Source organism: Emydura macquarii, unplaced genomic scaffold (assembly GCF_026122565.2).
Source record: "Emydura macquarii macquarii isolate MOO-44397 ecotype Brisbane River unplaced genomic scaffold, CSIRO-AGI_Emac_v2 contig_1644, whole genome shotgun sequence".
NCBI lineage: Eukaryota > Metazoa > Chordata > Testudines > Chelidae > Emydura > Emydura macquarii.
Genome location: NW_027131781.1, coordinates 7,543,206 through 7,567,078, shown reverse-complemented (window position 1 = coordinate 7,567,078; position 23,873 = coordinate 7,543,206). Strand labels below are relative to the sequence as shown.

Below are 23,873 nucleotides of genomic sequence, written 5' to 3'. Positions count from 1 at the left end.
TACACCCGTAACAAGTGAACAAATTAAAACAACTTTTTTTGCAGGTTGCTTCCACTGACCTATGTTCCCCAAAATGAGTTGTTTTCTTATAGAACTGCTGAGATCCTTAACGCTAGTAGAGCGCTACTAGAAGGCTCTCATCAGAGTGAGGCTCAATTAGTGTCCAGTAACAATAAAAAAAATTAAAAAGACCCATCAAATTCCCACACAGCAGTAGCCACCAGCAATTCTCAAACCTGCTTACTGCAGCCTTCAGTTTTTTACAGACTAAACATGTTCCTGGCTAAAATTAAATGATTTAACTGAGCTTCTGGATCCTTAGTCTACTTCATACATTCCCAGACTCAGATCAGCAATGTCATCTGCAGGATTACACCAGGAGATAAAAATGTTCCTCTTGCTTCTAAAATGATCAGTCTCTATACTGTTATATTCACTAACCTCATGATTTCCACAGTCTGTTAACATTCCACTTTGATTTAATTACCAATGATATAGTTCTCCCATGAGTTTAGGACTACCTGTGATTCTTGGTACTTTTTTTGATATGTCATTAGTAATTTAAATAATGCAGTTAGAGAACCACTGTCAGGTTTTTACAATCTACGTAGGTATTGCAAAGATTCATTCTACATTGGGTTTTGCAGAGCATGTCTGAGCCAGGGTTTTCTTTTCTTTTTTCCAAATGAGCAGTCTCTGAAGCTACCATGCCAGGAATATTAATCGACAATGGGACACTGCATGTTGGGATGTTGTGTATTTCTATAAATATTTAGAGACTGTTAAACAATGTTAATCTTGCTTTCCCTTCTAGATACTAGAAACATGTTCAGTCCAGTTCAGTGATGTACCGGGAAAGCAAACAGCTTCCTTTGCAATATCCAGTATAATTTGGGTCTGAAAGCACCTGTCTTCTCAGCCAGAAGCGCAAGGCACTGATGCATGACTTACTGAAACTCAGACACTGGAATTCCCTCCTGCTGAGTTATTTCTTCAGAGATAATCTACAACCACTATTTATCTGCTATCACACTTTATACAGCATTTTCTGTAGGCCTGATGTAATTGAAGGGCTGTAGGATAACTTGCTTTTAAAGCAAGTGACAAGAGCAACATACGTGTTTGTGTCTTTAATGCTCTAGGAAGCTTTAAGCAGATCTAACCAGATCTAACCAAGCAGCAGAGGAATCCGGGAGTGAATGGCTTGGTGCAAAACAGTAGAGGCTTTATTTCAGTTAAAAAGTTTGAAGAGGAATATGAAACATGATCTAATTAGTAAGGACTCAAATACTTGAAGGATCCAGGCATTTGTATGCACAAGAGCTGGTCCTATTAGCCTGACAAGGCCAACCCTGGTGACAGCCAAGGGGCCATACATTTCTTGAAATAATTAAGGAAAAATATCTTACACATGGCTTCATCCTGAGAATGTGGCCTTATTGGGTTTCAGTTTTATTTTGGTTTTGTTTCACATTATAGCTCCTTCATCCGTGCTTTAAATGGCTGGTTTACTTTGGAGCAACATGTATGCTTCACAAACAGCCTAACCTCCGTACCTGTGAATTTTCAGTGCAACTTGCTTATGAACATTGCCGGTTGTGAATTAAGATCATATTAATTAATAGGGCCTTCTGATGAAGGGACATTCTTGGTCATACCTAAGTGCTTGGATACAACAGTGATGGGTATTACAGAAAATTCTGAGAGAGAGACTTTCCATAACCCTGATGCAGAAAATGAAAAGGATTGTGCTTCTTTGAAATAGTTGGAGTCTCTTCTGTACCTGCTGAATTAGCAGCTGACTTTCTGATCAACAACAACCACCAGTGAAAGGGAGCTGCCTTATATGTTTTGCATTGGTGCGGGTGTGATGGATTTTTGGCTGAGTAGCATATGATACTATGGGACAGTGGTTTTAAAAAAAAAAACAATAAAAAACAATAAAAAAACAGCTCAAATCACCAGGAGAAATGCCAAGGCATTCATGATTTCAATTAGAAAACTTGCTTATTAAAGCAGTAACGTATGCTGTTGATGGTTGCCTTTCCCAGAAGATGGATTTTACTGTATTAGCAGAGGATGGATCAGCTAGTTTGGATAATGTTAGAATCCGTTCTGAATCTCTGCCCTGATCTTGAACAAAACCAAACTAAAACTTTCCTTTTGAGGCTTGGAAGAAAGTATAGCTACTGTTCCCACCTCCCACTCTTTGTGTGTGTGTGTGTGTGTGTGTGTGTGTGTGTGTATACATTCATTTTTACAAGGGGTAAAAAAGTTAATGGGACTTGAATGCTTTTTGAAAATTTTACCCAAGGTCACCCCATCCTATGAGTGAACCTGTGGGGGTTTGGGGTCCGGTGGGAGGAAAAGTAGCCCCTTCACTGTTTTCCCTGATGGAGTGACTTGATTTGCCCAGCCATAGAACAGGCAACACTGGTTTCTAGCCTCTTTGGCTCTCCCATGATCTGGCAGAAGCACCTGGTCAGTTGCTCAGATCACAACCAGAACTCCAGCTCGGTAAAGATCAGTCTCTAGAACAAAAGGGTGACTGAACAGATAGCCCTGGCAATACTTTGTGACCTGTATAAACTCAGGTTCTGTCAGATCAGTGCGAGAAGCCCTAGACAGGCTAAATCTGGGGTCTGACAGCAAGAGCATTCCTGCTGACCTCTGCTTCTGCAACAGAGCATCCAGGGAGGTAGCCAAGGCCCAAATAACTGAGCTCCTTTTCTAACTTATTAAAGTTATCTCTAAGGGGTTATCATTAAGATAACCAGATGTCTTGATTTTTATAGGAACAGTCCCGATATTCGGGGCTTTTTCTTATAAAGGTGCCTATTACTCACCACCCTGTCCCGATTTTTCACACTTACTATCTGGTCACCCTAGCTATCATCTTTATACCTACCTAGCTCAGGCACAGGAACAACACCTGGATGTGGTTGCATATATTGCTTCATATGAGGCACCCAAACCTTCCCAGCAGCTTTCCCCTTTGACTCCGTATTTATGGAAAATCCTGAGACACTAACTTCTTGGCATGAACCAAAGGCTTCATTTTTGTTGTGTCAAGGTAAACAAGACAGAGGAATTGTTGCAGTGGAATCTGATAGCACCAATTGTAACATTAGGTAACCAGAATAAAATGTTATAACTATGTTATGTCACCAGGCATTCAGTATATGGGAATGCCTAGTTATGCATTTTTTTTGCAAATTATTGCTACTTATTAAAATTTTTAAATTATAATACTACCTTTTCCTCCGGATCCTCTTATGTCTGTTATAATTTGAAATCCCAAATCCTAATATGTTTATGAAATTGAGTTGGACATATGTCAAGTATTTTGGAAATCTACAGTAGTAGTCAATTAATTTATCATTTACTAAAGTCCCAGGGCATTTATAAATGCATTGTTTAATTTATGGGAGCTTTCTTCTGTGCTGTTGATTCTGTGTTTTGTTTTCAGTAGATTAAGGCAAGTTCTGCTTCAGTAACCATGTATAGGAAGCTAGGTATGTATACAACTGGCAGTCTGCATAGCCGAGATGTTGATGACAGTTATGCCTTTTCCCATATTTGCAGGATAGTTCCTAGAATAGGATGTTGTCTGATAACCTTGAAGAATCAAATTGTCTTAATCATAAATTGGATTGAAAAAAGTGAATGGAAAACAATATGGTGCTTCAGTGCAGAGCTATGTGGGGCAGTTTTGAGTTTCTCTAAACTGTACCATGTTCCAAACATATAAACTTATTGATCCTCATTTCCAGTTAGGGAGGTTAATACCTGTTTTTGTTTTAGATCTTTAGATCAGCTGATGTGGGTCTCTTTCTATGCCTTTATACAACTGCTGCGTAGTCTATCTAAGGGTGTTTTTTTTTTCTGTTAAATACCAAGTAGGCCAAAGTACTGGAGGAACCTGTAGGAAGTACAACACTCAGAAGGACATTCGTCTTCATCAAGTGGACTCAGCCAAGCATAGATAATAGTGAGTTAGGCCAATCTTTGAAGGTCTTGATGAGTGGTGTATATAAAAGGGGTCACAGATTTACTGGCATAAGTTTAGTTAAATGAGGTGAGATGTGCACTCCCAGGTATTTGAATCCCTTGGGGACAATCGGCATAGAAAATTAATTAAGAGGTTCCTGCTGGATTGGTGCCTGAAGGCATTGCCTCTGTCTTGGTCATAGTTACACAAAAAGCAGACATGGGGCTGTAGGCCTCTAAGACGTCTTTAATACATTGAAAGGAGGCTTGTGTTTCACTGAGAGAAAGCAGGATGTCATCTGCGAAAAAAGCAATTTTATGTCCTTTATCGTGGATTGTGATGCCTTGAATCTAATTTAAGGCTTTTAAGTATTCTGAAATCACATGCATTATCAGAAAATCCCTTCCAGTTAACGTGTTCAGAGAAAGGCACATATCTGAAAAGAAAAAGCCATGCAAGAAGCTTTTCCCTGATAGCTGAGACTTTCGTGCAGACTTTGCAATGAGTAATCTAAAACTTTCTTGGCTTCAATTAAGTAAATCTTGTGTCCTACAGCAGTGAGATAATATCTCCACAAAAATGCTTTTTAAAAGTTTCCTGTTCCCATTGTATTCTCAATCCACACAGGATAATATTCTCATTCACCTAGTCCCAAGTCCTTTTTTAAAAAAAAAAAAATTAAAACAGGTGTGAGTCAATGGGATTCCCCCACTTTTTTGTTTGGCTTTTGCTTAAGAAACATTACAGCATATACATTTTATTTGATCAGTCTGGAGAGATGCTGGTGTTTGCCCAATTCTGGTGGGAGTAAAGACAAGAGTTTTTTGGTGGGAGCGAAAGAAAAGAAATTCAGGTTGATGAATAATAAACTTGTAGTCCTAGAGAAAGTAGCATTACTCTGGGGGGAAAGCTTGAAAACAACATGCAGTTCATCAAGACATATAGGAAGCTTTTCAATCTGATGCTTTGTCTGAGCTGGCAAAGGTTTTCTCCATCCCTGATCCACTTCTCTCTGAGAAGAAGTGTGGTCTGATCATTAGAGCATGGCACTAGGCTCTAGCACTCATCCGTCTTCTTCCCAGTTCGGGCTTTGACTTGCTGTGTGACCTTGGGCAAATCATTTAATCTTTATGTGCCTCAGTTTCCCATCATTAGCATAACCATGATAAAAGTTGCCTACTGTACATCATAAGAAGGGTTTAATTTTCAGGCACTTTGAGGTCCTCTGATGAAAGCTGCTGAACAAGGGCACGTTTTTATACAATTAGTCCCGAGATGAATGGGCAGATGGCAGATGTCTACAAATCTGTTACCTCTTCCAGGTGAACATAAACCACAGCTGACTAGACTGATTCTCCAACTGAGCCTAACTTCTGCCTTGACTCCTTGATCTGCCGGACACTCAGCTTTAGAGTACACTTTATTAGGGGACCATTCTATTCCTGAGGGCATTTGGATCTAATGCTTGCTCCTACAGAGGAAGGGGGAAATGGTCCATAAAATTTCCATTACACTGAAAAGCAGAAACATCTGTTGGAGCCTGTAAGTGACGTTGGAAGTGGTATTTACCAGCAAGGAACTGGCATCTGGTTGGCTCAGACCCTGAGCAAACGAACTGCCTCTTCCTTCCATGGAAAATCATCTGAAGGAATCACTGAGTCAATATCTGCCTCCGGCATTTCAGGGCAGCAAAGTGAGCATTTTAACAACCTGGCTACCTCATATATAGGGCATATTCCTGTGTTCTGGATGAGATGCATCACATGAAACTGTAGTTCAGCGATGAACTGTTTCTAATAACAAGTGTTACATAAAATCAGCTGGTCTGCAACACGTTTTGGGCTTAAAGTCAGATTTTTAAAGTAGTGTTGCAGAAAAAAAGTTGGCTTCTTTTTTTAAGGAAGGATAATGGTAGTGACAAAGATCCAGGAGGATACAAAGACAGTAAAAGCATATGCGAAAGAGGGGGAAATGGCCCACTCCTCAAGACACTGACTACATAAATGGGATCTGAAGTCTTTAACTCCTCTGTCCTGAGATACTTGCTTAATCCATGTACCCAGAAGCTCTCTTGCTCATCTAGAAGCTGTAAAGGCAGGCGTCTTCCTCTGAGACCACAGAGCCACTTCATGGCAAGCTGCTCTGAGGTGTTAATGTGATCTACAATCCTTCTCCTGTTACTCCAAAAATGGAGCGTGTCCATTCCATGTGCTGCTTCCACCCTTACCCATCCTGGTATACCCATCCCTGGTTGCTTCTGAGCCCTGCTAAAAAATGGACATTTTGGGAGCTAGCTAAGACATCAGAGAGACACACCCATCTCCTTACATCCAAGCCACCACCCACCTATCATCTGGGCACTCCATGTAGCTCAACTCCCCTCCTCACTAAAAAAAACCAAACAGATTGTGCCTTAAAGGCCAACCAGTGTGGGCTCTGCCAGACCAAGAAGTGGGGAGTGAATTCCAAGGCTGAGAAGCCACTGCTGAAAATGCCCTGTTGGCAGAGTCCCTCCCAGTTAAATCAGTGGGCTAGCGGCCCAAACTGATTGCAGTTGTTGCATTGTCATGGGGAGTGAGGCAACAAGGCAAGCAAAGCTGCTTCTCTACCCCTATTTTGGGCTGCTCTGCTGGCTTTCCTTCTGCTCTGATTCTTGGCGGAGTTATCTAAGGCCTCTTACCTTGGTGGAGTTATCTGGGCCTCTTCCTGGTGTTTGTATGAAGGGTGTTCCGAGGTCCTGAAGGTTCTTCCTTTCTCTTTCAAGCTGCTACCCAGGCTCCATTTGACCAAGTGTAATGGAAAATCATGGCTGCCCTGGTGGGACCCAAAAGGAGAGCTGAGTTTTGCAAGACAGTCGGCCTACCCTTTCATGGGCCTTGTAGGATTCACACCAGAATCTTGAACTGGATCTAGTACTGAATGGAGAGCCAATACAGTTTACAGAGTGATGGTGTGATAGCCTATTCAATTTATCCAGCACTGAGGGGACCATTGCATTATGAATCAGCTTCATCTTTGTGAACTTCTTGTCTGGACCCAGGTAGAGTTAATTATAGCAATTCAACCTGGAAATAATGAATGTATAGATGACTGTGGCCACCCATTTCAATGAGAATATAGTAATCACCATTGAGGTAAACTCTGATTTTTTTTTTTCCCCCCCCCTGGATTTTCCTGATCTGAAATTCATTTGTCCCCAACTTTCTGCAGTTCCTATACAACCAACATTTGTGCTGCAACAACTCCGATTTCACATAAGTTTCAGAAGTCTCTGGGACCTTTATAAAACGGACATATCTGCACACATGTGAGGTTTCCGTCTGTGTATAGGGGAGATGGCGACCCTTTTAAACAAATTTTCCTGCAATTCTTTTCCATCTCCCACCTCCTATCCCATCTCTCTGATGTGCACACGCCCCCTCAGATACAGAAAGGCCCTTCTGAATGGCTGCCCCAAATGAATGAGGATGTTAGAATTGGAGACACTGTTTCAGTATCTCAAGAAGACATTCACTTCCTTTTGTCAATTTGTATTCGCCCTTTTAAAAATCCCCTTTGACACCAATGTGAGCTTATGCCTTGCTTAAAAGATCAAAAGGATCGGAATGAATTAAGATGACTCCCAAACCAGATCAGAAAATTCCTCAACTTCAAAATTCATGACAACCTTAAGATATCCAGGACAGGATTTGTGTGTCCTCCTGCATGTTTGTGCAGCAAGTGGCATGATGGATCCTGGATCCTGACTGGGTTCTTTGGGCAATACTGCGAATCACAGTCTGTGATACAAATCATATGTTTGGCTCATATAGTTGATCTATAGCATCCAGTGGAGATCCACTTCCTTCTGGTGTCTGCCAAGGATGTTCTGTGCCTAGCAGGCCACCAGCTTCTGCCTTCCCAATTATTTGATCTCTTCAGACAGCTTCCCGCTCCTAAGAAAAGGCCAATTATGCCAGATCATGCTACCTTGTCTTCCCCACACTCACATCCACTTATGAGAGTAGCAGCAATCTAAATTACTGTGCACTCCCTTCCCACTACTCCCGTTTCCCTGTAACCAGTGTTCCCTAGTGACTTACAATTACATTTCCCAGGTTGATTTGTATTTATAGATTAATAAACTGACTTTTATATTCATGTAACAAGTCTTTTTTGAGACCTCGGTGTGTGGCGCACTGCTATATTCCAGCTTTCTCTGCACCACCTGAAGTTTCTGGTTGTTTGTTTGAATGGTGTATTGGACAAGGCTGGAGAGCGCCATCATCCATTCATGTCTTCCTCACTGTCTGCTTGAGCCCAGGGCTGTGGGAAATCCAAAATTCTCAAGGAATGAGTGTGTCTGTTACTTCCAACAGGACTCTGCACGGTAATGCTTTTTAGTACAGGTACTGAAAGACAGAACTTCCTAGAAAGATAAACTCATGGAGCCTTTGGAGTGGCTGGATTTTCTGCTGCTTTGAACCTGGTGTGGTCACTTACACCTGTGCTAAGCAGACATAAAATGTTTCCATATCACAATAGTTAAAGGGATTATATGCCTCCCTATGAATGATCCAGACAGAGCACTGTCAGGTACAGGATCCCAGCCTAGAGGGACCTATGGTCTGATTCCATATGACTTTTTTTTTTATCCTTCTACCTTTTTTTTTCTCCTGAGAATGAAGTTGTGATGTTAGTTCATGATGCCATGCACGGCTGAAAGAACTACATTTTCCTTCAACCAGTGGCCCCCAGTGATTTCGGATTACATTTCCCAGGTTGACTTTCCCAGGTTGACACAAACGACCTGTGTCTTTTGTGAGATGGTCGGTGGATTATAAAAACAAAATAAAATCCCTGAAACAGAGACTTCTATGAAAAACAGCCTCGCTTATCTAGCTCATTTGGATTTCTGGCTATCTCAAAATGGATAGGACACTATCCAGCTCTGGGAAAGGAAGTGCATTTTTTTTTTTTTCATTGTGTGGCTGCTGTGTTTTGAGGGACACTACTAGCAGTTTGGACGGATGCAAAATCTCTGAGTAAATCCCCAAAAGCCTTTAGAAGCCTCCATTGCATAATAAGTTTGACACAACACGGCTGCTCTGAGTAGCTGTGCTGTCCAGGCCGTTCTGCTCTGTCAGAAGAGATTAGGTTTGACTGAGACCAGTATTTTTCTAGAAATCATTTGCCTCTGCAGATCCATGCAGGATTGTTTCGTGCACTTGAAGCAGAACATTTAAGGAAGCCGCCAGCTAGCGTTAGTAGAAGAAACGGGGGCCATGTTTTACAAAAATGTTCAACTGTCCTTATTTTTCACTGATGCTCCTGGTTCAAAGGGTTTCCTACTGTCCTAGAATCAGTAAATGGTAGGTGGGAATAAACAATTGAGGCCCTGCTCCTCTATTGTGTTGAAGCTATTTTGTGTTGGGCTGGCTACGCAAAGCTGTGCATGACTCTAGCCCTAATAGTGGCTTACCACCCCACCCAGCTACCAATTGCAGGGAGTGCACAGGATGAAAGGGGATGTGACTGTGGCTGTCTAGCGTCCATGGAGGTGGTGATAGCTGCTGTAGGATAGAGCAATCTTGACCTTGCCTGCTCATATTTGTGCTAGGCACCGAACCAGCCCTAGGACGGGGTTAGGGCAAGCTTCTTTATTCTGCTTTCCTGCCTCTCAGTCTGGTGCCCTATTTGCTGCACCCTGCTGCTTTCCCTTTCACTCTGACTGTCCTGCCTTTTGTCTAGAGACGAGTCTGGGTCCAATCACTCCCTAACTCTTAATTAAATTCATATCGGGACCCTGCATCATGACGGGTTTCATAGTGAGCAGATCCACTTGGAGAGTTCAGCTCCACCTCCAGTCTCCACAGCTTGAGAGCATCTCTACTTTATAATGAAACCAGGCTGTTCCCATATGTGTCTGCCTGTAAAGGCACATCCCGTGGTATCTGTATTTGCTTTAAAATAACATCAGTTGCCGTTTTGCTGCTAAATCCCTGTATCAAAGAAATCCTCTTTCCCCTCTTCCCCCCCTCCCCCCCGGAAGCTCTCGAACCGGAACTTCAGGGGACTGAGCAGATGCAGTTTGATGCCCTTGTCCAAACTAATGATTTGTTTCTGGCCGAGAGCATGTTACCATCAAGGGGTTTTTAATATTCTGAAAAGTTTAGCAGAGGCCAGTACAGCGGGAGCGGGGCTGGAGGCTCGGCCTTTGCCAAGATGTTTATGCAGCGGGAATGTTATTTATGTAAATCTGGAAGCACTCTTGAAGCGATAGTCTCGCTCTTGAATCTCAGACTTTTCTCATTAAGTCATTGATCTTCCTTAAAAAAAACAACACAAAACAAAACAAAATTGTACCATGTAAAGTGGTTGGAAAAAAATGTTTACTGCACAACCCCTTCCAATTTCCCATATTATACAGACCGTGGCAATTTCTTGAATGCCAAGGTAACAACTGATTCAGGGCTTTCATGTTTGCTCTCCCCCTGCTTTTTCCCAATTGTTTCCCTTCTTGTAAATGAGGCTATTACATGCTCCAACATCTGACTTTCCGTCAATCTGAAAATGAGTCTGTTTCACCCAAACATGCTTTGTACAAATAATAAAACCCAGAGAAGAACTCGAGTTGCCAAATCCAGGCCCCAGGGAAAAAGCACATGGCCTAATCTACAAATTATTTATTTTTAATGGCAGCTGGCACCCCCAGAAATCCGTTTTCCTTGCACGTGGCCATGGAATTCTGGCAAGAGCCAATCTGCATCGCCTTCCTTGTAAAGGTTTTAACATGTTTGCTGTATTTCCTCCCTGTAAGTAGCCCAAGAAATCAGTGCCGCTTGCAGCTTTGTCGCTTAACACAAACATAACGAAAAATGTTTGGTGGGAGGGGGAAGGGTTCCATGTAGATAGATGGCTCGTGGTTGTGGGTTTTTCTTGTCCCCCAGGAAGTCACATTAATGCTGTGGAGTTGGATTGAAGCAGCAGTGCCCATGATACAGCCTGCTAGTGGTGGCAGCCAATGGAACTCTGATGAAGCCTCTGGGTGCTCTCTTCTTTGTAATGCAGATGTGTAGTCCATGGAGACTACAAGTCCCAGCATGCCCTGTTTCACTCTGATCTGAATGCCTGACCTGCTGGGATGTGTAGTCCCAGTAGGCCAGACAGCCCTATTAAACAGGAGGGTCGCTGCAATCTGTGCTCTGGGTTTTTTTGGGGTTTTTTTACGCCTATTAAGTACAGCTTTTGGGGTGCTGCGAGCTGCTCATGCAGCCTATAGATGGACAAAGATGCTCAGATAATATGGTGACAGCAAGCACAGAAGGCTAAAGAGGATGGCTCATAGAGAGAAGAAATGCTTTGCCATTGTTTTTGCATACACCAGGTTTGACCAGTGGCTCTGGAGGTCTGATCTTATCCATGTGGACACAGACCACAAACCATTGGAATCAAATTTCAAAAGCCACTGTTGTCTGCTCCTAAATATCTTCAAAGAAGGTCAATGAAGATGTAAAAATATTGCATGGATGTACTATGCAAAAGAGGGTCTCTGGTGTTCACTGAGGAATTTTGTCCAGAGCAGCAATACACCAAAACCAGTGACTATTGGAACCCCTACCTCTGAAACTTTCCATTTCCTGATGAAGCACCTTCTCTTTGAGTATGCCGAACACCTTGGCCAAAGAGGATTCCTTTGTGTGACAGATAAGTGGCTTCTGCAGATAGAGGTGTACTCCAACAGATGCTGTTTCAATCACTCAATCGTCAGAATGGCCAGAGAGAAAGGATGAGATGTCCCTTAGTATTTGTGAGTAGTTGATGCACACAAGACATCTGACGGTAAAAAATAGTGTCATCTGTAAAGGCAGTTAGGGTCGCTATAGCTAAAAGACACGCACCCGGCAATGCTGATTTGCACACACTCCAGCCATATTGGTGCTGAAGCATGTCTACACAAGGCAGCCGGAGAGATCCTGTATTGGCCTAACATGAACAGTGAGGTGAAAGATTTCATGAGCAACAAATTCCTAGAAATCAACAAAGCTGACCAGTCTTGAGGCACAGAATACCTGATTAACCATGGGGCAAGCTAGTCACGGACTGACGTGTCTTGGAAAATCAAATCTACCTTATGACCGTTGATTATTTTTAGGTTTGTTGGGAAATAGATCCTACTGCAAAGCTCGGATTGCCTAGCATGGAATTCCAGAGACTAGATAATGGACTGTTGGAAATTTGCTTCATTTGCAGCATCAGGCGAAGCTGAACATATCATATACCCTCTATACAACATCACAGCCTGTCTAATGGCAAAGCAGAAATGGGTGTCCATGTTGCCCGGCATCTGTTTTAAAAAGCTGTATTGGAATACTAAAGACACAGTCCACTCTCTCATGTGCCACTGCTCATAGACCCTATCTATACCAAATAGATGTTTGAAGCCAGCAGCAGCAGGAATGGTGACAGAAACAATTAAACCATGACAACAGTAAGCCAGCTACTCTTGTGACAGGGTACCAGAGAGTTCCCTGAACTCCAGGGAGGATAGAGTCGGAGTCCAGGCAGCACCTTAACCACAGCTGAAGATGAAGCCAAGGTCTGCTTAAACTGAAAGAATGTAAAGAAGGGTCGTGAATTCTTAGTTAATGTTTCAGGTAAACCTCGACAGCTCCAAATCCCAGCCTGCTTAAGCCCACTAGCCTCCAGCAAAGGAAGAAGGAGGCACTGTGGTTGAGGGCAGTGGAGCTCTGCTGGTGCAACTAGACACATTTCCACCAGCTCAGGATCTGCCGATAGGTCCAGCCCTGAAACGAAATTTAACTTTTAGAAAATCATTTTAAAAGCAATCAAGATGCATTTTGTATTGCATGTTTTCTTTGTCATAATTTTTTTTCTCTAACTGTAGGTACAAGGCCAATTATCTGAGCTTCTCCCAGCAACTGTTCTTGAAGTTTATTAACAGCTGGTGTTTGACCCAGACCATCAGCGTGTGGCTTTGGTAGCAGAAAAGATTGTGATGTGACAAGGGGATGTTCTCATAGACTCATAGACTATAAGGTCAGAAGGGACCATTATGATCATCTAGTCTGACTTTCTGCACAACATAGGCCACAGAACTTCACCCACCTACTCCTGTAATAGACCCCTAACCTAAGACTGAGTTATTGAAGTCCTCAGAGACTCCACCAACAAGTGAGCCATACCCCAGGTTACAGAGGAAGGCAAGCCCCACTCCCCCTCCCCCCGGGCCTATGCCAATCTGCTCAGGGGGAAAATTCCTTCCCGACCCCAAATATGGTGATCAATTAAACCCTGACCATGTAGGCAAGACTCACCAGGCAGACACCCAGAAAGAATTCTCTGTAGTAACTCAGAACTCACCCCTTCCAACATGCTTCACAGGCCATTGGGCATATTTACCGCTAGTAATCTAAGATCAGTCAATTGCCAAATTAGGCTGTCCCTTCATACCATCCCTTCCATAAACTTATGAAGCTCAGTCTTAAAGATAGCTAGTTTTTTTGCCCCCACTGCTCCACTTGGAAGGCTATTCCAGAACTTCACTCCCCTGATGGTTAGAAATCTTTGTCTAATTTCGAGTCTAAACTTCCTGATGGCCAGTTTATATCCATTTGTTCTTATGTCCACATTTGTGCTGAACTTAAATAACTCCTCTCCCTTCTTGGTATGTATCCCTCTGATGTATTCATATCTCCCCTCAACCTTCTTTTGGTTAGGCTAAACAAGCCAAGCTCTTTGAGTCTCCTCTCATAAGGCAGGTTTTCCATTCCTCTGATCATCCTAGTAGCCTTTCTCTGTACTTGTTCCAGTTTGAATTCATCTTTCTTAAACATGGGAAACCAGAACGGTTCTTGTGTGCATAAAGAATTCTTGGACTGATTCTCAACAGGGATGCCTACAGATGGGTGTAGGGTGTGCTGGGGTTACTTGTTGAACTGTGAGTCTGATGGATAACACCCTACCTATGGGGCAAGTAGCAGGCAGGTCAGCACCAAGAAGTATTGTGGCTCGTGTACATGAAAAATAATGGGTGTGGAGGAAGTGTTAACTTGAATGGAACTTGGAAGAGGTGCCAGTTCATGTTCTGGCTCAAGCTCTGTGTTTTGGTTCTGAATTCCTGTACTGAGTGGCCCATCCAGTTAGATCGAGATCTCCAAAGGTGAAATGCCCACGCAGTTAGTGGCTTATGAACTTTTGCAGTGTGTGGACCCCATCTTCATAGAGGCTTGGCTGTGGACACCTCCTCTCCCATTTGCCATTGCATGGGCCAGCACCCTTCCTAACTTCTCTCATACAGTTGACATCTCTGCCCCCAGCTGTGATTGCATAATGTTTTATGACCATTACAGCCGTTGTTCACATGGAAAAGCAACCTTAGGAATGCACCTAATGTATTTTTAGCTTCTTTAATGCAATTTAGCAGCTGGCAACAAGAAGGATTCAGTACTAGGTGACCAGCCAGTGGCAATGACCACTGCAGACCACAGTTTGGGAACCAGTAATGCCACCTCCCATTCGCTGAACTGTACTGAGGACAGTGAAGTCTTTTGTAGAAATAAACGGACAAATTCTACCTTGCTGTAACTTCACTGATGGCCATGGAGTTCCATCCGGGATGACTTTGTCCTGACCCTTTTGTTCCAGCTAAGCTGACTGGCACAGGGGACTGACTATATGCCACCTTTATGCCTTTCCGACCCTAGGGCTAACCGGGGCCTAGTTCAGCACTTGAAATTAGTTAGTGCTGCACCAGGGTTGCGCCAGCTTCCCTCAGATGGTGGTAATCCCCAGGGGCCACTGTGGCAGCTAGAGACTGCCAGACTGCAGCAGTGGTCCAAGCATGCTACTCCCAGGGAGCCAACTTCTAAACTGGGGGGGCCAGGCAGGGTGGCATAAAGCAGATGAGGCCAGCTGTATGCCAGTTAGGCAGGGTTCCCCTGGCATGAAGGAATCCTCTCAGCTGTCCTAGTAGGGTAGCTTTATGGTTTTATTGCACCATAGGAGGGGCATAAAGGTGCCATAGTGTGAGCGAGGATCTGCTCCCCTGTCTTTCAGAGCAATCATTCAAATAGAAGCAAAGGCTATAAACTAAGAAAGACTTCTCAAGACATGTTAAGCCCTTGAGCCCAAAAGAACCTTCAGACATGTATGATTTGACGGAATAATTAAAAAAACATGCCCAGTTTCCTTCAGTGAAACATATAAGCCATCCCCAAATGCTCATTTATTATGTAGAGATTTTCCTGCTTGGATCCTAATTTTTCACAGCTGTAACCAGAAGACAAAAGGATTGGGGGATAGAGAGTCTTAAGTAGGAAGGAAGAGGTGTGTGATCAGAAAACCTTTGGCAAGTTAAGAGGATTAAGAAAGGCCCCAATGTTCTGATTTTAGGTTCTCTGAGTTCAACTAACATTGTGGATTAGGTGTGTGTGGTTAAGAGGAAGAAAATACCTCATTAAAACTGAGCGATTGGTTTAAAGTTGTAAAACAATGCCTGAAGCAGCTCGGCTGGAACCGTCCTGCTTGCTTAATTCTACGTTGTTTGCATGTTTAGATTTTTTGGGGTGGGGTGGGGTGGGGTGGAGTGATGATACTTAAAAGCCGAAACCAAAAGGATTTGGTACCCGGAAATACTCAGTTCCACTCACTTCCATTCACTTGGGATTGTTGCTGTTTGGGCTGAATCCTTATTCTTTGGAACTAACAATCCACAATGAATATGGGTGTGCTTTTGGAACTATGAAAACTTAGTACTGGTGGGGGATGTTCTTACGGGAGAGTTTGGTAGAAAGAATACGGCATTCATACCACTTATCCAATCACTTCCTCCAAAAATGAAAGCGCTATCTGTATCCTTATTCTTTGGGAAAGAATAAACTGGTGCCATGGATGCGTAGGAAAACATTCTAGCAAGAGCAGATAAGTTTATGGAGAGGATGGTAGGATGAGACTGCCTATAATGGCATGTAGCTGATCTGCAACTGCTAGCAATAAATATCTCCAGGGGCCAGTGATGGGACACTAGAGGGGGAGGGCTCTGAGTTACTAAAGAGAATTCTTTCCCAGGTGTCTGGCTGGTTGGTCTTGCCTACACAGTCAGGATCTAACTGATCGCCATATTTGGGGGTGGGAAGGAATTTTCCCCCATCTCAGAGTGATAAAGACCCTGGTAGTTTTTCACCTTCCGCTGTAGCATGGGGCATGAGTCACATTAAAATTAAACCATGTAAATGGTGGATTCTCTGTACCTTGAAGTCTTTAAATCATGGCTTGAGGACTTCAGTAACTCAGCCAGATTTTAGGGGTGTATTACAGGATTGGGTGGGTGAGGTTCTGTGGCCTGCAATGTGCAGGAGGTCACACTAGATGATCGTGATGGTCCCTTCTGGCCTTAAAGACTGAGTCTATAAGAATAAATTCTGACCGTAAGATGGAGCTTATCTGGAGTTAAATTCTGCCATCCTTGCTTGATTATAACCATGATTGACGTCAATGGGAGTTTTATCTGAGTAAAGGTCTCCTGGATTTGACTCTGCCTATGGGCGTGAATATGAAATCTGCAGCCAACTCCACTTCCAGAGTCTCTGCCACAGAAATATTATAGACTCAACAAACCTCTTCTACCCTTACCGCAGAAGTTGGGAGCATGTCTGTCCATCTAATACATTTATAATGCCTCCACTACTGTGAAGCCTGCATGCCATATGCAGAGATTACATTAGAAACCAGAGGACTATAGTCTCTACACTAGCATTGATTTTTGCCATTTTCCCTTTTGAGAGGGGTTGGCTCTTGTTCATTCCCTTGGCTAAATAGTCCCCGCCATTTCTGGGGACTCATTTATTAGACATTCCTATATTATGTTGTACGGTGATAATGTCTGGGATGGTGGGGAGGAGACATTAGTTCATTTAAATACCATTTAAAGATGTAACCACCCTGCAGAACCATTCTCAGAGGAGGAAAATTAAACTTTTCATCAGCCACTCACAATTTATCACTGATCTTTAGACAGCTCCAAGGCAGCAATTGCACAGGGAGATTAGAGGGCTTTAGTTCTTTGGGGGAAGAGGGGAGAATGGGGTTGGGATCAGACCAGAAAGAACAGGGGATAGATAACACAGAGTCTTTTACTAAAAGTATAGTGCGTGAGCAATCTGGGACCCTTGAGGTGACAAATAAGAAACAAGTCTCATCTTCCACCCTATTCTGCTAGGAAATTACTTGAGCGAATGCTAGCTCTGGCTAGTGGCAATTGAATATCCATGCAGTGTATTTTCTGTGATTTTAAATTCTTGGCTAACTTGTTATGGTTTAGCTTCTCTAGAAGGCAAATAGCATAGTCTAGGCAGCCCTGGCTTCAGCAGGTGCAAGTCCCATGGGGTTCATCCAGGGCTGAATTTGACCCAGAGCGATTATATTTCAAGAGCGAGTTCTCACATGTGCCATGAACCTTGTTGGTTTAGCAGGTTTGCCTTGAAAGGAGCTTACTCCATTCTTGATGGCCATGTGTACACTTGCTTCCAATCAAGTCAATGGCCAACCTCCCACTGATGTTAATAGGAGCTGGCGTGAGCCCAGTACTCAAAGGCAGGCTGTTTCCACTGAAACCATCAGGCTGTTACCTTATCTGCTTTTTGTTGGACATTCCATCCCACCCGGCAGGTTTTCCATTTCCATATTGAAAGCAGAACAGTTTCTCCGAGAGCAGCTCTCTCAACCATGCTATCATGCCAATGGAAAAAATGACACTCAAAATAAAAGCTTTTGGAAAGAAGCAAAAGCGGCTTCCAAAAAAAATCCCTTGCTAAAAAGAAAAAAACCCAAAACCCCCGTCTAGACAGCTGCACGAGGTGGATGCAGTGACAACCAAAGAGAATAAATCACATTGTGGTTAAGGGGAGAATTTGATTCTCCTGATTGTAAGACAAAAGAAACCCAATTCCCTGTTGTGGGAAGCAGTGTTTGAGGTTACGTTAGGCTAGTGAAGGTCCTTTTAGTCTGATGTGAACTGGAAGCAGAGTTACAAGATTCCGGCTGGCTGCAAGATCTATTCAAGACCACACACAACTCTCCATGCGAAGCTATGACATTTAAGTGAATAGTATTAGCTGGCAGACCCTTTGCTATTCCATTGAACAAGCTGAGGCAGCGCTTGCTCAGGCAGGGAGTCTCAAACGCTTCTAGTGGGGAGAGCAATAAATCTCTATGGCCTTCCGGACTTTCCTTTCCCCACCGAAACTGCCGGCAAAGGTGCCCATTGGTGTCATGGGGATTTTAAAAACCACAAAGCAAGTTCTTTTGGGCCCTAGTAAACTGAAGACCGTACCCTGCCATCATTCTATTAGAGTTTGGGGATTTAAGAAACATTTTATCTCAGCACCTAAAGGGTGTATAAACAAACAAACGAATAGAAACTACGCTACAAGTCTTGTCACTCCTCCTCGCCGCTCCACAAATCAAGGCTCTGGGCCTCAATAGTGAGGTGTAAACTCTGAGTTTCATTGATCATGTCTACACTGCATGAGTAGCCACACAGAATCCTGGCCCAGCATGCAGTGGGCTTAACATAAAACCTGGGCAACCTTCTCTGGGGTGGGAATTACTTTGGTTGTTCCAAAGTCCTGGTAAGGAATCTTCAGGTGCTGTCCCTAAACCATTACTGGCATGTCAGCTGAGTTCAGCCAGCTTCCATTTTGTCAGTCCTTCAGATTAAGTACAAGGAAGTCGGTGTCCAGAAATTTTCTATGGAATAGCCCCAGCTTTGGAACTCACTTCGTCTTTCAAAGTCTGTTACAGCATCCATATGACAGCTTTGAGGGCATGGCACGTCACCTTGGTTTCTTCAGGAAGTATCTTGATGATTGGTGAATCAGTTATGGCGGGTTTGGCTTATCCTGTTACTTGTGGCAGGCAACATATTCTTCATTGCTTTTTAATTTTTTTATGTTGACCAGATGCCAAAGGGATGTGCGTCCGATAAACACACTTGTAAATGACCACCTACGTGCTTTAAACTGTAATGCCTGAAGATCTGTAGATACGCCCTGCATCAATAAAATATGATAACACGGCACTTAAAAAGGAGTTTTACATTTTTTTCTAAACACTGTTCAAACATTAAACGCCCCTGTGAGGTATGTAAGGCTGAATCATTCACAGCCACAAACTAGACTCACTGTGTCAGCCACACAGAACAATACAAGCAGAACAAGGATAAAGACGGAAAATCAAAGAGGGATGATCTGTATGAACAGTTAATAAAAGGCCTCGTGAGACTTCTGTACCACTTGATCTGTATCCTCCTCCCAAGGTCCTTTTGATGTGTGTTTTTCATGGTAATTTCCTAATCGATGTGAAATTCATCCTGGTTTTATGGTTTTGGGCTGGGGTGGGTTTTAGGCTAACAAAACAGGGATACAGAGCATTGAAAGATCCTTCTGCTCTGTATCAACTATTTCTTTCAAGTATGAAATGCGTTTTCCCCCCTTTGAGTTCTGTACTCATGGAATCTGCCTTAGCACTGTTTACTAATTAAAAATGTACTTGGTAAAGAATAAGCATATTGTCCTTGCTGTGGTTTGATCTATTGTTATCAGTGCTCCAGGTTGTTACAGATGAGATCAAAGAGTTTAATTTATGATGGGTGGATGGGTCAAGTGAAGTCGTCTGAAGCAAGTGCTGGGAAATAAGAATGGTTAAACAACAAAGCCTTCAATGTAGAAGTAGCTTAAACAACAAGCCTTTCCTTATAAATACTCCAGTCCCACTTTCTCTGCTTTTCATTCAAGGATCGAAGTGGTCATCCTGGATTAAAAAAAAAGTATGAGGCCAGCTGGATGTAGTCTATCAATCCTCTCTCCCTTCCTCCAGTACAACATCCCCAGGGGATAATATAACACCAAAGGAATCCAAAGCTGAAGATAAAGGAGTCGTCCTGGGAGTATGATCGCATATTTCAAACAATCTGATTTGCAAGTTTGCCTCGCATCTGCGTGCATGTTGTGATTCCCCTATTGTGTTCTTTGTGATTTCAAAATGCCCTCGTGCTATGCTCATAGCGACCAACTCTTAATTAAGACCGTAAACTGATGCTATTAACCTTAGTCACATCATAACAACAAAGGGGGAAGGGAAGAAAAAACATATTGATTGGGTCTGCTTGTGGGCTCCAGCCACAATATTTTCCTTGAACTCCTCTCAAAGAGGAGCAGGTTGGATTATTTCCATTTCATCTTTATTCATTACACATTAATGTGCAACATAGTTACAAAACCAAGAAAGAGACCCACCTCTCCCAAACGCCTATGGGAAACATGCTCGCTGAAATGACGCGCTGGAGGTGTAACCTAGGAGTAGCTGAGATGCTCTCAAGTGTGTGGGTGCATGCGTGCGTGCCCATAGTTAATATGACTGTTAGATGGGATACCCTTCCCCATACCTTCTGCCCATCTTTAGATTGTGAGCTGTTCTGGGTAGGAACTATGCCTCCTCATTTTCTGTTTGACAGCCCATTGTTAGCTAGTCTAAGGCTGTGTAGGCTAGTGCTTAGGACTTTGCTTTGGGAGTCAGAGCTGGAACCAGAACCTAGTTCTTCTATCATTGAACCTCTGGGTCACCTTGGGCAAGTCCACTTCACTTCTCTGTGCCTCTGTTTCCCCTCCCACCTGTTGTCTGTCCAATTAGACGCTCACCCTGTGTTTCTACAGTGCCTGACCTCAATGGGGCCTGATCCCATCTGCGGCCTTGAGGTGCTACCATAATACAAATAATAACTGGGGCACCTAATTCACAGACCAGTGAAAGGGCCAATACGGAGCCTCACCACCCCACCAGAGAAATTGTGCCCCTCGCCGGGGCCTGCTTTGTGGGCATGGAAAATATGAAGTCTGTTCCATCTGAATGCACTGATTTCCCCTGGTTCCATTCTGTGGGCCAGCTGGAGAGGAGGTGGGACTATGGCAACTGCTCCTCTGGGACAGTACCAGGGCCAAGCCAGACCCCTGGGCTTGTCTGCTCTTGTTGGAGGCCTGTGGGCACTATCGCATAGGAAGGCTTCTTCCCTGTGCCTCTCCTACATGGTGGGGCAAGTGCCATTCTGAATTGCAGTGTGGGTGCTGCCAGCAGTCCACACTAGTTATTAGTAAGCAGAGATGAGCTTTGCAGCTCTGAGCTCAATGGCATGTGGGGTAGGGATGAGCTTATTCATTTAGAATGATTACGGAAGCACTTCACGACTGCCCATCACAATAGCCCCTTAGGTGCTTGTTTGACACCTCGGGAAAAATAAGCATTATGCCTAGAACCTGCCTCAAAATGCCAAATTTATCCTCTCCAAACTTTGGAAGAGTTTCAGACATTTTTCTTCCTATTATTTTTCATGTGTCTCTGCACTTCCTGGTTCCAACTGGGAATGGATGTGTCAAAATAACCCCAGGAAAACGACCCGTGAAGGAGGGAGAGGAAGGGAGGAGGGGACCTAGGGTGAGAAATCTCGGGGACAAGTGAGCAAAGGTGAAATTTTCATCTCAATTTTGTGAGCTCATCCGGCCAGATTTTCATCCTCCTGTCTAATTGTTGGGCCCCAAATGTTTTTGGTTTTGTATCACGCACAGCTAGTCTAGCACAGGAGAATTCCTGAAGAGAGAGAGAGAGAAGTACTGCACGGTGTACAAAGGATTTTCAATTGTTGGGTTTAAGTGGCTTTTTTTTATTGCTTATGCCCATGGCAAACTGTGACCAGTGCTAAAATGCTGGAGAAGCCACCCACTGTGCTTTACTGGTATCATACTTCAGGAATATCATTCTTCTTAGTCAGATAATGGCACTGGTGCAATAACACTGAGCCTACTGTCACACACTCGCTAGCATGGACAAATGTTGCCACTGCATGATACTGGATATCAAGGCAGACTATTACTATTATTATTTATGTATTATTTGTATTATCAGAGTACCTAGGAATCTCGGTTGTGGAGCAGGAGCCCATTGCGCTAGACACTCTATGAACACAGAACAGAAAGACAGTCCCTACTCCCAAATGCTTCCAATCTAAGGCCTGGTCTACAGTTAAAAATTAGATTGACCTAGCTACTAGTACAGGGCTGGGAAAATGTTTGTGCCCTGAGCACCGTAGTTAGGTTGACCTAATCCCCAGTGTAGAAGCTAGCTAGCGTCTGGTTTAACTACATCGACGGAAAAACCCCTTCCATTGATGCTATGGAGCTATGTAGGCTATGGTGCTATAGCTTCAGCACTGTAGCTGTTCCACTTTAACAGCTGTAGAATAGAGTGGACGTGGCCTAAGTTGGCTCAAAAGCTTTCAGTTGAAGTCTGCTGAAGCCTCACCTGCTACGGCATGCACCAGATATAAACCCTAACTACTACAACAGCTGTTGAAGAATCTCCCGTAGCTCAGCTGTTTGTTAGGGGGCACCTGCTCTTTGGAGATGTTAGATCTGAAGATGCTGTAGCATGATACTGGCAAGAGCAAGGAGCATGCAGAAAAATACCTGGTTGCAACCGCTGGAAGTGCTTTATTAACAATAACCCGCAAGTGAGACAGGAGTGTCAGCAGTACTTCCACATGTAGCAGCACCTACACTGTTAACATTTTCAGTGCCTGTCAGCATAGCTCCCCCCTTTTAGCAACTTTTTTTAATACTGAAAAACCGTAAGTCTATATAGTTTTTAATACTGAAAAACCGTATAGTCTATATACTTAGCCTTCTGAGAGGTTGTACAGCTGCCTCTATGATTTCACTCTGCTTCCTGCTCTTCTGGATCTTCATTTTCTCTTTGACTTTAGACCCTTCTCTGCCTCCTCCTTAACTTTAGGCTTAGCATTTTTCTTCATTGGCTTCTTCCTCCTTCTCTCTGGCTGTAGGACTGCCCTTTTTTGGGCTTGTCTTCACTACATGGCCAGGTCGATGTAAGGTACGCAAGTTACATTACGTAAGTAACATAACTGAAGTCGACGTACCTTACATCGAGTAGCCGCCCTGTCTTCACTACACTATGTTGACCAGAGACGCTCTCCTGTTGAGATAGCTTATGCTTCTCATTCCAGTGGAGTACCAGAGTTGATGGGAGAGCGCTTGGCAATTGACTGAGTGTGTCTTCACCAGATCCGCTCAATCGATGCCGCTGCATCCACGGCTGTACAGAGCAGCGTGGTGACGACAAAGTGCTATGTAATGTGGATGCTTTACAGGTGATGGACTCCATGATCTTTCTTTTATATCACTTCCTGAGAATATCCTCCCAGTTAAAATGTCTATATTAGAGACTGGTAAAATGGTTCAGAGAAAACAAGACTTTCCTGTTGTCTTGGCCTATGGTTTGGGGTATGATCCCAAACCTTTCCAGAAGTTTGAAAAAGGTACGTTAGGTTTTACTTTTCACTTTTTTTTTTCAGTCCTCTGTGCTCCCCCCAATTTCATCCATAACCCTAAGGAGAACTTCTGCTGCAAGGGAAACTGCTGTCACAGTATTTCTAGTCTGAATGGAAGCAGTGAGTAGCAGATACCTTTCAAAAGAGCATGTTCTTGTAAAATTTCCAGCCCAACAATATACATCCAAGAAATTCATACGATTTGGATAAGCTTCATAGACACCTATGAACATTGGGTTGTTTAGCCAAACCCAAACCTCAGAACTTTTAAAGTTCTCCCATTACCCCTTTCTCTGCCACTCATCTTTGTGAACTTTAATTCAGAGTACTTACTAATGACTAGATGGGTGCTACAGGATGTGTCTTGGTATCTTAGTTACATGTCCTGGTGTCTTCATCCTTTGGAAGGAAAACCTAAAGCTATTATTACGGAAGACTTTGCAGTGTATCATTTTGGAAATCAATCTGCCTTTTAGTTTACTTAAT

At 43.3% G+C, this 23,873-nt stretch overlaps 1 protein-coding gene across 1 annotated transcript in view; it reads left to right on the top strand.

The window, feature by feature from the left end:
- The window catches only part of ASB7 (ankyrin repeat and SOCS box containing 7), an 85,278-nt gene extending 65,436 nt beyond the window's left edge, over positions 1–19,842 (top strand). Inside the window, exon 7 of the transcript XR_010921279.1 lies at positions 19,786–19,842. The gene's annotated coding sequence lies outside the window, so the exon portion shown is untranslated. The remainder of the gene's footprint in view (positions 1–19,785) is intronic.
- Positions 19,843–23,873: the final 4,031 nt, after the last annotated feature.